At 41.2% G+C, this 5,859-nt stretch overlaps 1 pseudogene; it reads left to right on the top strand.

Annotated features, from left to right (window-relative positions):
- Positions 1–1,341: 1,341 nt before the first annotated feature.
- Positions 1,342–4,833, top strand: LOC107567519 (tripartite motif-containing protein 16-like; annotated as a pseudogene).
- The last annotated feature ends 1,026 nt before the right edge of the window (positions 4,834–5,859 follow it).

The raw sequence follows: 5,859 nt of genomic DNA, 5'->3' as shown, positions 1-5,859 counted from the left end.
GATGGAGTTTTGGTTCCTTGCCGCTGTCGCCTCTGGCTTGCTTAGTTGGGGACACTTCATTTCCAGCGTTATCGTTGACATAATTGCAAAGATATTATTTAAACTGAACTGAGCTGGATGTTGACATCACTGAATTCAATGATGAACTGTCTTTAACTGAAAAATTAGTGTTTACTATTGTCATTTTGCATTATTGACACTATTTTCCTAATTAATGCTGTTCAGTTGCTTTGTCACAATCTGCTTTGTCACAATCTTTGTCACACAGCGCTATATAAATAAAGGTGACTTGACTTGACTTATGGTTAATTATTCATATTTCCTGTCATGAGCTGATTCGTTACACATGTCCCACCAGAGACAGTAATATATTGGATCACTGCTGTTGCACTGTGGAAGCTTCTGTCACAAAAACAAATTTCTCGTATGTGTAAACATACCTGGCAATAAAGCTCATTCTGATTCTGAACTAATGACTGCTAATTGAACTCATTAAAGACTTAATGAATGGCTCTGCTAATAACACAAGACTCATTTGCATATGAGCAGCAATATTCATATTATCAAAGACTGAATCAATGAAATGAACAGCGTTATTAGTTCTAAACTATTATACTGATATTTCCCAAAACATCAATAAACCAAAATCAAACAAACAAAGCATCGCTGACAGATGAAGGAGCTCTGAGGAGAGAAATAGTAAAAGCTGAGACTCACCTGAGACTGTGATGAGCAGCAGCAGCAGTGCTGAGAGTCTCTCCATGATTCCTGCTGTTTGGATAATGTTTTATAAACTCATGACGGATCAAATCAAACGTGAATATTCCCCAGTGCTGCTTTATTCCTCCTCCAGATATGCCTCACGTTATTCCTCTCAGAGTCACTGAGCACGTGTGAGAATCAGGAGCTCTGTTGATGCTCTCAGACTCCAGCTGGGCGGGGCCACGCGTCACCAGCCAATCAGAGAGCAGCTGGAGACAAGCTCCACAAGCTTACACAAAGGTACCGGGATGGTACTACAGATAATAATACCATAATACAGTATTTCCTGCTGTAAATGGGAGATAGTTTAACTTTGAGTTTATTTTTATAATTTTTTTAATAGCTTAATTTGACACCTTTTCCTTTTATAATACAAGACATTAGGAAAAAGTGGAAATCACTAAATAATCATAATGTCTAGATATATAATGAAGAAGAGGAACTTGCTTTACAGACTCACAGACGTGACAGATTTACACGTCACTCAAACACAGAACCAGGAAACAGGAAACACGGGAAAGAGAAACTGAAGTGTGGTTGAGCTGTTGTGTGTTTGTGTCTCTGTATTCAAGCAGTAAAATGTCAGAAGCCAGAATTTTTCAGGATGAGTTCACGTGTCCAGTGTGTCTGGATCTCCTGAAGGATCCAGTGACTATCCAGTGTGGACACAGTTACTGTGAGAGCTGTATTACAGGCTGCTGGGATCAGGAGGATCAGATGAGAGTCTACAGAAGCCCTCAGTGCAGACAGACCTTCAGTCCAAGACCTGCTTTAGCTAGAAACACCATGCTGGCTGAAGTGGTGGAGAAACTGAAGAAGAGGAAACGTCCTGCTGACTGTGATGCAGAAGCTGGAGATGTGCAGTGTGACGTCTGTACTGGAAGAAAATACAAAGCATTCAAGTCCTGTCTGATGTGTCTGAACTCTTACTGTCAGAATCACCTTGAAGAACACGAGAGTTGGTTTAAAGGAAAGAGACACAGTTTGACTGATGCCACTGGACGACTGCAGAAGATGATCTGCCAGAAACATGAGAAGCTTCTTGAGGTTTTCTGTCGCACTGACCAGAAATGTATATGTGTGCTGTGTACGATAGATGAACATAAAAACCACGACACTGTATCAGCTGCAGCACAGAGGACAGAGAAACAGGTATTAAAACTAGAGATCAAGTTAATACTCAGTGTAGTGATCTAATAGTCTGTTTATTTTCTGTGTAGAGCTGCAGCTTAATTACACAGAAACACTGTCAGTGTGAAGCTCTACGTCTGTGACATTTTCACTTTCATGATACTTACGCTTACAGTGTGAAACAGACCTTAACAGATTCATCATAATTCATGTTCGATGATTGTATCCGATCATCAATTCTGGAGTTTGAACCCACAATCATTAGCTATTAGACCTACATTTACTGGATTCATCTGTTCACATGATGATTTAGTGCCAGTTGTCATGTTAATTCATGTACAATAGTGGTAAACACTCAATCATCCTTTCTGGAGTTTACAGCCATTAGTTATCAGTTCGACTTTTACTGGATTCATCTGTTCACATGATTTAGTGACAGTAGTTTTCTGTGAGATTCACTATCATCTGTTTGTCCTGCAGAAGCAGCTTAAGGAGACGCAGAAGACATTCCGGCAGAGAATCCAGCAGAGAGAGAAAGATCTTCAGCAGTAGAGAGAGGCTGTGGAGTCTCATAAGGTGAGTCTGGAGAAGAAGAGATGTTTGTCTCCGTCTCAGTTCAGACTCACTGAAGCCTGAATCACTGTGTGTCCTAACAGCGCTCTGCACAGACAGCAGTGGAGGAAAGTGAGAGGATCTTTTCTGAGCTCATCCGCCCAATTGAGAGAAGCTGCTCTGAGCTGATACGGCTGAACAGAGATCAGGAAAAGACTGCAGTGAGTCGAGCTGAAGGACGACTGGAGCGACTGGAGCAGGAGATCAATGATCTGAGGAGGAGAGATGCTGAGCTGGAGCAGCTTTCACACACACAGGATCACATCCAGTTCCTGCAGGTAACAGAGATCTAGAAGAACAGGATCATAGTGGACTTGAGCAGGTCCTGCTGTGACAGAGACTCACAGAGAAACATTTCATGAGTGTCTTATTATATAATCATCAGTCAGACTCTCATCTGATCATCTTCATTTGAAAGAGCCGCTTACAAATCGTTTTCAGTTCAGGAAATCTCTTAGGAATCATTTCTCTTGAGCTCTTTCTTCTGGAAGATACATTTAGCTGTGAAACACCACCAACCGTTTAAAACCTTTTACCAAATTTTTGCGTCTGATTCTTTATGTTTCAGTGAAATCAGTGAACTTGATAGTACTGATTCTGAGCAACGTTCTTTAAAATTGGATCAGGTGATCCTGAATCTTGATCAAATTTGACCATGAAGACCCCAAACATAAAGTAGTCTGTATATTAGCAATACTTCAGTTTATTCAAACCAAGTCAAACCTTAGATTGTCTTAAGGGTTCTTGTTTCAGCGTCTTTAAAGTTATAAATAATGGTCAATCTAATCGTAGCCTTTGAGCTGCTTTTCCTAAGCAAATCTACTCAACCCTACAATGAGACTCCATTGATGTGCTTGAGCTGAACTCTACTATTCATTCATATCCAAACTATTTCCTAGAAAGTTCACATATAGTGTAAGTGACAAATACCAGAATCTGTAGCTCTAATGTGATTTAATGAATATAAGAATGAAGCTGATGCTGTGAAAGTGCTGGATTGAGGTGAGCTACTAAAGATTAGTCAAGTCAACAAGAGCCGCACAAATCTGATGTTGGTGCAGGTTATTGGGTGAAGTGTGGAGCTGATGAGTTTTGATTTCTGTTTTCTGTAGAGTTTCCAGTCTCTCTCAGCACCTCCTGAATCTACAGATGGAAATGACGATCCCTTCAGTTCTCTCGTCTCTTCTGATGCTCTGAGAGAATCTGTTCATCAGCTGAGAGACAAACTGGAGGATTTCTGCAAAGAGCAGCTCAAGAAGATCTCAGACAGAGGTAAAATCCTGGAGATTCATCTGCTCTCAGAAACCAGTCCATCATTATCTCATATCATGGAGAACATCATATTAGAATTGTATAAGGAATGGATGCAGGATTATGAGAATCACACTGTTCTTGTCTGTTGACTTCCACAGTCACATTCCCCAACATTGTTTCCAGAACCAGGAACGACATCCTACAATGTAAGTCAGTAAGAAAACAAGCAGAAAAACTCACTGAGTGTGTTCATGTTCTTCATGTAGAAGGTGAAAGAAGAGTTTTATAATTAATGATGTAAATGATGATTTGCACAGGATATCTGGCCATCTGTACTGAGACACTGATGATACACTGAACATGAAGAGTTCAGCTACGTGAAAAGTTCAAACAGATTCATAATTCCTGATTTTAATTCCAGTTATTTTATCTCCATCAGATTCCCATCAACTCACTCTGGATCTGAACACAGTGAATAAACACCTCCGTCTGTCTGAGAGCAACAGAGATATTACTCACACATACGTAGATCAGTTGTATTCTGATCATCCAGACAGATTTGATGTGTATCGTCAGGTGTTGTGTAGAGAGAGTGTGTGTGTGGACGCTGTTACTGGGAGCTGGAGTGGAGTGGAAATAATGGTGTGCGTATATCAGTGTCATATAAGAGCATCAGCAGGAAGGGAGGTGTTGAGTGTTTGTTTGGATCTAATGATCAGTCCTGGAGTTTGATCTGCTTTCCGTCCAGATACTCATTTTGGCACAATAAGATACAGACTGCTCTCTCTGTGAAGTCCATCAGCAGGAGAATAGGAGTGTTTGTGGATCACAGTGCAGGAACTCTGTCCTTCTACAGCGTCTCTGACACAATGAGCCTCATCCACACAGTCCAGACCACATTCACTCAGCCGCTCTATTCTGGGTTTGGGTTTGGACATGGATCATCTGTGAAACTCATCAGTGTTGATGAATCAGAATAGATTGACGAGAGATTCTACCCATAATGCTCTCAACTGCATGATTAATCATTAACAGTGAGATGTTATAGAGTCTCTTTTCTCTTCATGACATTAATACTGCAGCTAAACTTCTGTCAGTGAAATAACGTCAGAATAAACGTGTGTAATAAATCCTCATATAGACATTAAGATCAAGTCTGTGTGTTTGTGTGAGTCCAGCTGAGTTTCTGAGCTTTTCTCAACCTCTATTTGTGTTGATTTAGTTTTTAATGTAGTGTCACATCTATCATTTTATTATCACTATCATACACTAAACAAAATTATAAACACAACACTTTTGTTTTTACCCCCATTTTTCATGAGCTGAACTCAAAGATCTAAGACTTTTTCTATGTACATAAAAGGCCTATTTCTATATTTTTCACAAATTTGTCTAAATCTGTGTTAGTGAGCACTTCTCCTTTTCCGAGATAATCCATCCACCTCACAGGTGTGGCATAGCAAGTTGCTGATTAGACAGCATGATTATTGCACAGTTGTGCCTTAGGCTGGTCACAATAAAAGGCCACTCTAAAATGTGCAGTTTTACTGTATTGGGGGGTCCGGGGGGGAGGGGGGGGTCTGAAAACCAGTAAGTATCTGGTGTGACCCCCATTTGCCTCACGTAATGCAACACATCTCCTTCGCATAGAGTTGATCAGGTTGTTGATTGTGGCCTGTGGAATGTTGATCCACTCCTCTTCAATGGCTGTGCGAAGTTGCTGGATATTGGCAGGAACTGGAACACGCTGTCGTATACGCCGATCCAGAGCATCCCAAACATGCTCAATGGGTGACATGTCCGGTGAGTATGCTGGCCATGCAAGAAATGGGATGTTTTCAGCTTCCAGGAATTGTGTACAGATCCTTGCAACATGGGGCCGTGCATTATCATGCTGCAACATGAGGTGATAGTCGTGGATGACAGGAACAACAATGGGCCTCAGGATCTCGTCACGGTATCTCTGTGCATTCAAAATGCCATCAATAAAATGCACCTGTGTTCGTTGTCAATAACATACGCCTGCCCATACCATAACCCCACCGCCACCATGGGCCACTCGATCCACAACGTTGACATCAGCAAACCACTCACCCACAC

Source organism: Sinocyclocheilus grahami, unplaced genomic scaffold (genome assembly GCF_001515645.1).
Source record: "Sinocyclocheilus grahami isolate Dianchi unplaced genomic scaffold, SAMN03320097.WGS_v1.1 scaffold1164.1, whole genome shotgun sequence".
Taxonomy (NCBI): domain Eukaryota; kingdom Metazoa; phylum Chordata; class Actinopteri; order Cypriniformes; family Cyprinidae; genus Sinocyclocheilus; species Sinocyclocheilus grahami.
The sequence above is the reverse complement of the archived record's forward strand: the minus strand, read 5'-3'. Positions and strand labels throughout refer to the sequence as shown.